The sequence below is a fragment of the Sminthopsis crassicaudata genome, chromosome 3 (genome assembly GCF_048593235.1).
Source record: "Sminthopsis crassicaudata isolate SCR6 chromosome 3, ASM4859323v1, whole genome shotgun sequence".
In the NCBI taxonomy this organism is placed as follows: Eukaryota; Metazoa; Chordata; class Mammalia; order Dasyuromorphia; family Dasyuridae; genus Sminthopsis; species Sminthopsis crassicaudata.
In genome coordinates this window covers 360,888,075-360,900,131 of record NC_133619.1, presented here as the reverse complement: position 1 = coordinate 360,900,131, position 12,057 = coordinate 360,888,075, and the positions used below count along the sequence as shown (strand labels likewise).

General features: G+C 35.3%; 1 long non-coding RNA gene across 9 annotated transcripts in view; it reads left to right on the top strand.

Annotated features, from left to right (window-relative positions):
• The window catches only part of LOC141561763 (uncharacterized), a 553,911-nt gene that overhangs the window by 377,622 nt on the left and 164,232 nt on the right, over positions 1 to 12,057 (top strand). The window contains exon 8 of one of the 9 annotated variants that reach the window (XR_012488144.1): positions 10,558 to 10,778. The exons of the other annotated variants lie outside the window; for them this stretch is intronic. This is a non-coding gene — a long non-coding RNA (uncharacterized LOC141561763). Of the gene's footprint in view, positions 1 to 10,557; positions 10,779 to 12,057 lie in introns of those variants that run through there. 9 annotated transcript variants of the gene reach the window in all.

Sequence of the window (12,057 nt, the reverse complement as noted above, 5' to 3'; positions counted from 1 at the left end):
TGGTCAGAATGTTTTGGGTAAACATAGTACAGCTCCCATGTCCTACTGCTCCAAAGAAACCATTATTGATTCCTGATGAGATTGGAAGGAAAATACCTGTCCCCATGCTCTGGAAGAAAGATATAAAGGAAAAGTTAGAAATAAGTCATTATTAAATGATTAATGGGTGCCAAGAACTAGGCATACAAAGATCAAAAAATATATTCTTCACTCTCAAGGAATGTATCTTTTATCAGGGGAAATAGCATTTGCATATATAAGTAGGTTATGACTAAAAACAGACCAAGAACCAAAATATAAATAGGTGGATAGATAGTAGAAAGGAACTGATATAGATAGATGGAGATAGAGATAAAGTATTTATGAACAATTTACTATGTTCTAGGTACCATGCTATTTGTAGTTGTTTTTTGTTCATTTGTTTGTTTTCATTTATTTATTTTCTGTAGTATTTTCTGTGATCCCTTTTGGGTCTGTTTCTACAAAAGTACTGGAGTGGTGTATCATTTCCTTTACCAGCTCATTTTACAGATGAAGAAACTGAGACAAACAAGATTAAGTGATTTGCCCAGGGTCACACAACAAAATGTATACAGAATAAATACATAATTGAACCTTGCTATTAGTGGAAGGAAATAGCTTGCTAGGAAAGTTGTGCACTGAGGGCAAGCATTTTCCAATTCTGAGCATAGGAAGGGGTAAAACTTGCTGACATAGTCCAGCACAGGAAGCAGGATCTGATTACTGTATTATTGGAATGAATTGGAATGAAAGTACATTGGGACTGAGAAGAATATCACAGGGTACAGGTGCAATAACAGCTGGCTAGTTGGCCATTAGAAGCAACTGCTTTCAATTATCTCTTAGTGTTATCCATTAGAACAGGGTTATTTGAGTTAGAGTAGATGCCAGGGCTAATGCAGGTGATCATTATGCTGCTAACCCACTTTAGTTCTTAGGAAGTTAGAGCCATCATAGCATCTCTATTGGTAAGTTGATGGCTGTGGAATTTAGGTCACGATTGTGGATTCAGGGAAGCTTCTGTACTTCTACTCTAGTGTTGGATTTTATCTTTTTCTGTCACTGTCTGGATGTTGTAAACCTTCCTCTAATATCCAGAACTCAGGTTTCTATTTGCTTATCTTATGGAATATTTTTGGATAACACAGGGATCTTAAGAGTAAGGGCCTCTGAATCCTGTATATTCCTGGGATGGTAGAATCAAGTTGGATGCATTGTGATTCAGCCTCTTCAAGTCACAAAAGAGGCCAGATTGATGTGAAAAGGCCCCAAGCTCTTCTAAATCTTGTCTTAAGAAGTGTCAGGCTACTGTCCCTTTCTTTTACCATAAGATACAGTGTTGAATTGGCAAGATAGCCTATGACATTTTAAGAGAAATATTGTCCATCTCATCATAGAATTTGTAAAGGGGAGAAAAAACATATTTTGGAAGAATCAGAGGTTAATTCACTTTCCATTGTGTTCATGTGTCATCAATGATAAAAATCACTTAGAAAAAAAGATGGAGTAAACGTTTTTTGGCAGAATTACTAAAGGAATCCTAGGAAATTGGGGGCGGGGGAAGAAATTTTAGAAATACAGTGTCAGGTCTTCCAATCATTCTGAAATTGCCTAGGTGATTCCAGTGGATTAATTGAAGGGAGTTTCATGGTTTTGTCCAAACCATGAATCATGAATTATTCTCATATTTAAAGAATGAACCATTCTTCAGTTTTGTGAAATGATTTTCCATTTGGGGGCTGAAATACATACATGTATACATATACACATACATACATATACACATATATATACACATATACATACATACATATTTATATACATACATATATATATATATATTGGTGGAGGTGAAATTTAGAGCTCCCTGATCTGATAGAAAATGACCAGTTCCACATAATTCATGTTTGGTGAATAGTTGCAGCTGCACCTCTAGGAGAAATGAAGTGTGTATTGATTAGTTCTCTCTAATAGAGCTTCTATGAGTTCCTAATGTTTGGAACAGCCATGCTGCTTATAGAATTATGGGGGATATGGTTATTGTCTTAACTTTGCATTGGGATTTTGGCATTCCGTGGCATTCAAAATCAAGGCAATATTTATTTGAATGATTGTCATATATCAAACAGCAGGAAATCCAGCTAATATGTTCCAAAAATGTTCTTATTTTTAAGAGATGTGGTCACCAATTTAATTAAATTTTTTTGTTGTTGTTGAACTGGGGAAGATAGAACATGATAGAGTGGAGAAAATATCTGAATTCAGTAAGAAAATAACTTGGTTTACATCTTGACTGAAACATTTAATTTGCTATTTGATCCTGGATAAATCATTCAATATCTCTGAGATTTAGTTTTTTCATATATAAAATGGGAAATATGACGCTTGTACTACCTATCTCATTTGTTGTTGTAAGTGAACCATAAATACTATAAATACCAATATTATCTATTATCTAACGACTTTTAATTGCTATGATATTTTTTCTATTGTTTATTATTATTTTATAATCATTATTAACTCATTTCTCACATATTTTTGATGGAGTTTAGACCAATGGTGCTATGATAATTATCTTCCTTGTTTTCTTTTATATTTAATATTCTGTGGAACTATTATGTAAATGGCTAAAGTTACTCTTCCTCATTATATTTTAATAAGATTATTAATGATTATGTATTAATAAGAATTAATAAGATATTTAATAAGATAATAAGATTAATAAAATGTCATCCATGATTATATTAAAACTTCCATTTGCCTCTTAGAGAAAGGTTTTCAATTTGTCACCATCTTGTCTGCCAAGACTATTTATCCTAGGGGATAAATTTCCTGGGGAATGAATTTCTATTTGGTGACCGTATTGTCTTGGTGGACAGAATATCATCTGGGCTACATCACAAGAAACTTTGGCAAATGTCTTTTTAAAATATGGATATACCATACAGAAGTTGTCTGTGTTAATCAGTAGGTTTGCTAAGTTTTCCAGGTTCTTTATTACTTCTCATAAACAAGTTTCAAGCATACCTATTAGCAAGGTATTTTTTTTTAATTTTAAAAATTTTTTTTTTTTTAGTAATGCTCAATGTTTTGTGACTCCTTTTGGGGTTGTTTTCCCAAAGATACGAAGTTGTGTCCCATTTACTTTTTCAGTTCATTTTGCAGATGAAGAAACTCAGGCAAGATGAGGAAACTGAGGGTTAAGTGATATCCCAGGGTTTCACAACTAGTAAATGTCTGAGACTGGATAGTCTTCCTGACTCTAGCCTCTTCAGTGCCAAATTAGGGTTCCTTAATTAACATGATGTTTTTCTGTTTTACTATGCATATCAGGAATTTATCTGCAACTTACAGACTGAGGCCAGTTGTGGGGTTTAGTTTACTTCTCTGAGTTTAGAACACCATCTTTAGATATATTAATAATAGCTAAATTCATTTATGACAGTTTTGAGCAAGAGGCTTTTATGTTCCTTTTAACACTTTTAATTCCTGTTTCCTATTTATTGTTAACATATACTGGCTACTTATATATATATCTACTTATTGTATTAACTGATGGGATGATGGTAGTGGAAGGACCATAAATAAAACAACATAGTGTTTCCATACAACTTTAATTCTCTTGGTCTTTGTCTAGCATAGAATTTGAATGAATAAGGGATTATTTCCTTTGGAGATTTTATCTTGGAGTCTGAACTTTTTCTATTTTAAAATTTAATATTTTGATAATATTTCAATATTATAGGTTACTTTTATAACCTTATGTGTTTTATTTTGGTATTTAAAAACTTTGTTCTGAGAAAGGATTCTGGAACTTCATCAGATTGACAAAGAGCATCAGGAGACAAAAAAAGAAACATTGTTATGGAAGTAAAGCTCTTCTATCTGCTCCTGTTAGTGGATGGCATTGTGCTAATTATATCAAACCCTGAAACATTGTTGAACCACCTAAAATGAGCTTAAGAATCCCTTAAAAGAATTTGATTTAACTATCCATACAGGAAAAATCAAGTGGATAAAAAAATCTATTTCTAGACGATGATATGCAGTTGGATATATATGTCTGGGATAGAAACTGTATATGAAAAATGGGTTGGGCCCAGAGTTAAGCAGGAAGAGGAAGAAGAGAAAGGCAGGCTGGATAAGTTTTGGGAAATATCATTGCACTTTTAATCCCAGTGCCTGGCCCAAATATAAACTATACCAAACACAAATAATGAAATTGTCTGTATTCATAATGAACATGCATTTTAGCAGGGGAAACAGCAATTACATGTTTAGCTATACATGTAGAGAATAAATTCAAATGGTTAAATGTAAAATTGGGTCAATGGCCACTTATCATTGGAGGAAACAGATGAGGCCTTATAGAAAATATTGCTTGTGGGCATCTTGAAAGCAGAAAGGGATTTTATGAGGCAGAAGAAAAGAGGTAGCACATTCCAAGCATGAGGAATATTCAATGTAACTATAGGGAGATAGAAGATGGAATGATGGACATATGTAAAGAGCCAAGAGAAAGCCAGTTGGGCTGGAATTTCGAGTAAGGAAGAAGGAATAAGTTGATTAAGAGGTTTCAGAATTCAACAAAGGAGTTTATATTTTATTCTAGAGTCACCAGGAAACCACTGGAGTTTATTGATTAAGTTTGTCGATTATGGGCAGATCAGATCTATGCTTAGGAGAATGACTTTGGTGGTTGTGGTTAGCTTAGAGCAGGATAGTGAGACATTTGAGAAGGCAGACCCAGTAGAAGACTATTGAAATAATCTACATAAAGGTTGAGGAGTATTGAATTAAGGTGGTGGCTATGCAAGCAAGAAAAAAGTGGTTGGACAGGAGAAATAGGGATATAGAGTTTTACAATTGACTAGATATGTGGGATGAGGGAAAGTGAGGAGTCTAGGGTAATGTTGACTTCATGAACCTGGGTATCTGGGAGGAAATGATTACTATTTGCCCTTTGTTCTTAAAAAAGACCATGACATCAGGGAGATGATGCCATGGCCTGCAAGAGAGTTGGATTTAAGTGAAGAAGAGCTATACAAAGTCACCTGTGTCAGTTTCTCCTCCAGAGACATCTAGGTCCAGTAGCCAGATATAGAGCAGGATGACTAGAGATGGCCCTGGATGAAGACTACCAAGGAAGGATGATGGAATCTTTGCAGGCACAGAGAAGTTTAGAAGAGTATTGGGTTTAGATGGAAAGGCAAATGAGTTTTGCACTGGACATGTTGAATTTGAGTTGTTTTTGAAATGGCCAATAGGCAGTTGGTGATGTGGGCTGAAGTTCTGGGCAAAGACTTGGATTGGTTATATAGTTCTGTGGTTCACCTATATAGAGATGATAATAAGTAGATTCCTGGAAATTGTTGAGATTAACAGATGAGAGTATAGACAGAAAAAAGATGAGAGCCCAGGATAGATACAGTCAGAAGAGATGCTATATGGCTGATGAGCCAGCAAAAGAGATTCAGGAATGACTAGAAGAGTAGGAAGACAATTAGAAGAGACAAGTATCATGAAAACCCAAAGAAGAGAGAGTATCTGGAGGTGAAGGTGGTCAATTGTGTCAAATATAGCAAACAAGTCATATATATTGCCTCAAACTTCTTGGAACAAAAACTTATTTTTTAAACATTAATATTCTTTCATTGATGGTATTTGCCCGTGAGTCATGCAATACCACAGTCTCCAAATAATTTACTATGAATAACCATTACCATGAATAATTCATATATTATTATTGCCTCTATATCAACATTAGTCATAGAAGTAATACTTCATCTTGTATAGTTTATAAATTGTTTTATTCACAGAAATCTTGTGAGGTAGGCAGTACAATCATTATCAGTCCCATTTAATAGATAGGAAACTTAGATTTTTTGCTTAGGTCACATAAAGACTCACTCAGATGCAGATTCTACACCTGCCAACGCATTGGCACTCTGAATGACAATCCAGATTTCTTCCCAGTAGACCATGCTGCTATTCCCATTCCTGTACACTATGACAATCAAAAGTACCAGGTAAGAAACATGAGTCCTTTTAAAATCAGTCCCATTTTATGGGCAGTCTGTCTTTTAGAGAAGATAAGGAGGGCAATATGGATCAGTGAAAAAGAGCAGTGCATTGGAATCAAACGAGATGGGTTCACGTTTACTCTCTCTACTATTTGTGTGATCTGGGAAAACCATCTGTCTCCCTGAGCCTCAGTTTCTTTATTTGTAAAATGAAAAAGTTAGACTAAATGACCTTGAAGTCCCTTCCAGCCCTAAATTTATGAGCCTGCTGTGATCCTTCACTTGTTTCCTTTTAGGAAGTATGGATTAAGGGGAAACCATCCCTCAAAACAAAACTATGATGCATTGCTGGGGGGCAGTTGATGTAGAGGGTGGAGAGTTGATCTAGGAAGTTATGAGATCTAGATTAAAGGTTTGTCCTCTGTCATATATTGGCTATGTGACCTTAATGCCCCAGGTTTCTGTAAACCTCTGAGTTGCAGGACAAATACCAATCTGCATGGGGAGAAGGGGTTCCTTACTGGAAGCTTCCTTTATAAATCTGATTCTCTCTTCCTCTGCTGCACTCTATCCAAACCTTCATAATATATTAACACTTATTTTCCTTGATTATATTTCTTCTTTCTTTGTCTCTTTACTCTGATCAACTATTGCTGAATTTCAAGTTCTTTTCCGGGCTTCCTTTTTCTGCTTTTTGGATAAGCTGTGGGTGCTGGTTGAAATCTGCCTAGTCCAGATGGGTCATTTATCTGGACCCTGCCCCTGAAAATTGAATGTGGATAGAGTGAATTTAACAAGGCATCTGAAAGCCCAGAGAGAATGCTATCATCAGTCTGTCTGATTGCTGATTCCTGACAAGACCATTTTTCAGTTCCAGAATTTTGCTTTACAAATTCACTCTATAATTCTAGTTTTGGAATTGATTTTATTTAGTCTTTTTGCTTTTTCATAAAGGAGTCTTATAGACTGTCAATTGGAAATCTATGGCATATCTAAGCAATATGGTACCAGGTCATAATTTCATTGACATGAAGAGTTGTTATCTGCTAAACGCACTCTCTCTGCTTTCTGGGAGAATCATTCATTCTACGAGTTATCAGCCAGTATGCATTGTTCTTTCCCTAGAGCTGAGAATTAAGGACCAGCCAATGCATTCATGGTAATCCTCCCCAGCCCATTTCCCCTTGTAAAAAAGCTGACAGTTGGTGTGTACTCACATCCTTCTGCTCTTAACATAAAAGGGTTAAAACCTTGGAACATTTCTTTCAAAAGGTTGCTGATCACTTCACAGGTATTATTGATATTAAATTACTTTCCTTTTACAAGAAGTAAGGAGAAACATGAGGGAAGCAGAGAATTTGAAACTCAAAATTTAAAAAAAGGATTATCTTTTTTACATGTAATTGGGAAATATTTAATGAAATAAATAAAAATAATTAAAAAAAAAAAAAGAAAGGCTGCTGCTCCCTGTTGTAATTTCCCATGGGAATCTGTCTAGATCAATGCTGGGAACCATATGGTGACATTCACGGTCTGAATGGGAATAGTACATTAAACACACAATTATTTTTGTTGTCATGATATAATTAGAATCATTCATTCCTTAGCAAAATGATTGCTACATCAGAGGTGGAGGAGGGAGGAAATTGTTTTTATGCAGGGAGTGCCTTTTTACTCCAAATTTCCATGGGCCTTTCAGTCTCTTCTCATGGGGACCATCATTGTATCAGCAAAGAACAATGTCCCTATTTTTTACCCCAAAAGGGACCAAAATAATGATCATGATAACAACAACTGACATTTATATGAGACTTACAGGTTTACACATACCTCATTTGATCATCACAACAACCATTTGAAATGTCACAATTGATATTAACCTCATTTAACAGATAGGGAAACTGAGGCTGAAAGAGGTAAGTAAGTTGCTAGCAAATATCTGAAATAGAATACAACTTGTTCTTAGCGACAGCAAGTATCCGAGGCCTCGTTTTTATGTCCTACTTCACATAACACATAGTATTACAAGAATTTGAACTGTTAATTAAAATTTTATTACAGCAATATAAATCCACAGTCCTTAAGTGCTTTCTATAAATATGAGGAATTTTATTTTAAACTTCTTTATATTAGTCTTGAATCTATCCCTACTTGACATGCCTTGGGCGTTTGGCAGGTTGAACGCTTTCTCTTGAATCAGTGATTGGACAAGCTGTATCTTGACATTTGAATGACAGGTATTCTACTGTCATGGTAGAGTAGAACAAGGATGGATTGATTTTGTTTGGTTGTTATGAATGCACATTTTCCCATCTAAAATAACTTCAGATTTCTAGATAGGTTGGAAAAAGAAGATTACTGTTACTTTAAGCTGTGTCATAGTACATAATATAGGTCTTCTGGGCTGTCCCAGGGTCCTAGAATACTTCCCAAATCTGATAAATGGAGCTTATCTTTGTCTTGTGATCTTTCTCTATTTCAAAGATATTACCATGGTTGAGTGTTTCAAAAACTGTTTAAAAGTCAGGGTACTTGCTAATGCTGACCAAAAAAAAAAATTTAAAAAAACAACCAACAACCCTATTCTTAACTTTAGGGTTACAAAAAAAAAAGTAGCCATTCCTAGGAATTTCTATTTATAAAACTCTGTTCTTAAAGCAGGAAATATACTGAAGGCAATACGAAACCAAGGCAATTATAGCCTATTCATCCATTCCTAGATTCTGTGAGCACTTTAGAAACCTTGCTAGCACCTCACGAGAAAATGTTTTCCTCTAGGGAAGGATTTGGCAAATAAGCCTTTCCTGAATTCCATTTAAATGGAGTTAGAGAAGCATTAAAGTATAAGAGGCTGGAAATCAGAGGACCCAGGTTCTGGTTAATTGGGAGATAGTAAAAAAACAGCCATGGAAGGGTTAGGGGACCTGGATTTGAATCCCTGTTTTGTCACTTAGTATGTATGGGGTCTCAAGTAAATTATTTACATAGATTTAGAGTTGGTAAAGACCTTAGAAATCATTCCAGATGAAAAAATTGAGTTCCATAAAGCTTAAGTGATTTCAAGGGAAAAGAAGTAGTACAATATATTTAACTGCTATGGGACTCTTTTTTTTTTTTTTTTTTTTTTTAAAGTAAATTGAGGGAGGTGGAGTAGATCAGAAGTGGAATGCATCAGAGGTGTCCAACTCATAGCAGGTTTGCAAGATGAGAAATGGGGCCAGAACCAGATGGAAATGCAATTAAGAAATGTTTAAAAAAATAAATAAAAATTCAACCCAGATAATGTTATTTTGTGGTTTTCTAAGTTAAAAAGCAGCCAGATCTATTTAAACTTGAGTTTGATACCCCTGGACTTGATGATCTCCTAAGGTCCTTTTCAGCAATTGATTCCTGATCCTACTTCTGTGCAAAGCACTGGATTAGATCCTGAGGGAAAAAGATCCTGAGATCACAAGCAATTCCTGCCTTCATAGGGTTTTTATGCTGTTACTGGTAGATGACCTACACAATTGGAGAAATTATTATTAATAACCAATAATTTGGAGAGATCCAGAATTTCTTCCTTTTTCTAAAGTCCCAAAGGGCATGAATGATAATGAGATTGGATTAATTTTCTTAACAAACTGGTTCAGATCTCACCAGGTGCAGAAACTATTGTGCTCTCTTTATTCAGGTTTGGGTAGGGATAAATTCTTTGAATAGTTTGTCTGAGACTGGGATTGGAGTAAAGGAATACTCCAAGTTGTCGCTCCAAAATCCTCATCGTAATATTCATTTTCTCATTAATTGTTAACTAATCAGTGTTGATTGACATTCTCAAGAATGGCATTTTCCAATGGGCATATAAACCATGCATGATTATCTTAGTCTGAGATAATTAATAAACATGTTGGCAATATTAATAAACTGATTAAATTACCCATAAATTATCTCTTGAACCTTTTAAACATCACAACAAATAACTAAATTACAAAGAAATATGAGATAGGTGCACAATAGTTGCAAATAAAGTCATATGAGATCTAAGAAAAGAAATGCCATCATCGCTTAAAATTGGGATCAGAGTAGGTTAGGTAGAAGAGCAGGTATTTCTTCTGGGCTTTAAGGAAAGAATAGAAGTACAAAAGAGATGAGAAAGTGAGAATCTCCAGGTCCAATCTAGAATCATAGGATCCTGAGAACATTGGTCCAACACAAGAAAGGACTTAGAAGGACATTTTGTACAACTCCTTCATTTTACAGATGAGGAAATTGAGGCTCAGGGAGGTTAAATGTCTTGCCCAAGGTGGTATTGGACCCAGTTATTATAGGACAGGTACTCTATCTTATCTAAACTTTATATATCTCCCCTACTCCCTAGAGACTAGCATTAAGTTTTGCATGTTAGCCTTTAACAATCATTGTATGTATGTATGTATGTATGTAGGTATGAGCAAATGGTTTATCTGGGGAAGTTAGTGGAATATCTAGGATGGGTGAATTGCATAACTCATAATTGTATTGTCATTACTAGTGTAACTGTGGGCTTAAAGGACCGGAATCATGGACAACTCAGCACACATGAGACTTCAGAAAGAGAAGGGACCACAGTTGAGGATTATGAAATTACCCTCAAACCATGACTTTTGGGATGATTTAAACTATCAACAGAAAGATGATCAGACTCAAGTAAGCCTCGAGTTTTAGAAAAAGGTATAATTGTTGCATGTAGATTTTGGGGTAAGTTTTGACTTAAGGGGTGTGTGTGTGTATGTGTGTGTGTGTGTGTGTGTGTGTGTGTGTGTGTGTGTGTGTGTTCTGCTAATGTTCCATTAAGTACAAAAGAAGCTAGACGCTAATGGTAGCTCACCTTTGTTTTCCTTTCCTATTTGTTTCATGTCTTTTAACTATGTTTAATAATCCTAAATTTGTGTTTACCTAAATCAGTTTACCTAAAGGACAAATCTAATATAAGGCAATTCAGATAAGGCCCTGAGTTCATATCTGATATATCAATTCTTTTTAGAAGCCAGGATTCTCTTACCCTAGGGAGATGTCAGGTAATAAAACCAGTGATCTAGAGAGGAACCTTAGAAGTCATTCAGTCCAACTTCTTATTTGTAAGATGAAGAAACTGAGGTCCAGGGAGCGTGAGTAACTTTTAGGGTCAAACAAGTAGTAGCCTCCAGAAGCAAAAGCTGAACAGAAGTCTTCTGACTCCAAAACCGAGGCTCTTTTTTGCTGTACCATGCTGAGATTCCCAGATATAATTAAATCACACACTTATTATGTGACTGCTACAAGAAAGGCACTATTCTATGTGCTGGGATATAATGACAAAAAAGAAGCACTCTGTTCTCAAGGACATTCTACATTATATTCTATAATTAAGTTCATTTGGAGCCAATTAAGGGCAGTTAAGTGGACAGTGGATAGTAGGCTAGGCCTGGAGTCAGGAAGACCTGAATTTAAATCTGGCCTGAGACATTTAGTAGCTGTATGGCCCTATGCAAGTCACTTAACCCTGTTGTCTCAGTTTCCTCATCTGTAAAATGAGTTTGGAAAAGGGAATGGCAAATCTTTGCCCAGAAAACCCCAAATGTGGTTACAAATAGTCAGACATGATAAAAAACAACTGAAGAGCAAAATAGCAAAGTACTAGTCACGAATGGGCCACTTGTAGCTTGGAGGGAGATTTAGGTAGGAATACCTTAGTAATCTGTCCTTGGCCTTATGCTGGCCATTATTTTAATAAATTATTAAGATAATGATATAAATTTTTACATGACACAAATATGGGAAGTATAACTGGCATGTTGGACAATAATCAGGATATAAAAATGATGATGGCAAGGTTGAAATTTAATTGGGATAAATGTAAAGTCCTATATGTAGATTCAAAAAATTAGTTTCACAAGATGGGAAAACATGACTAAATAAAAGTAGACAAAAAATTTACCTGTTAGGCTGCAAAAATTCTACCTTTGATCATACCTGGAAAATTGTGCTCATTTATGGCCAAAACACTTTAGGA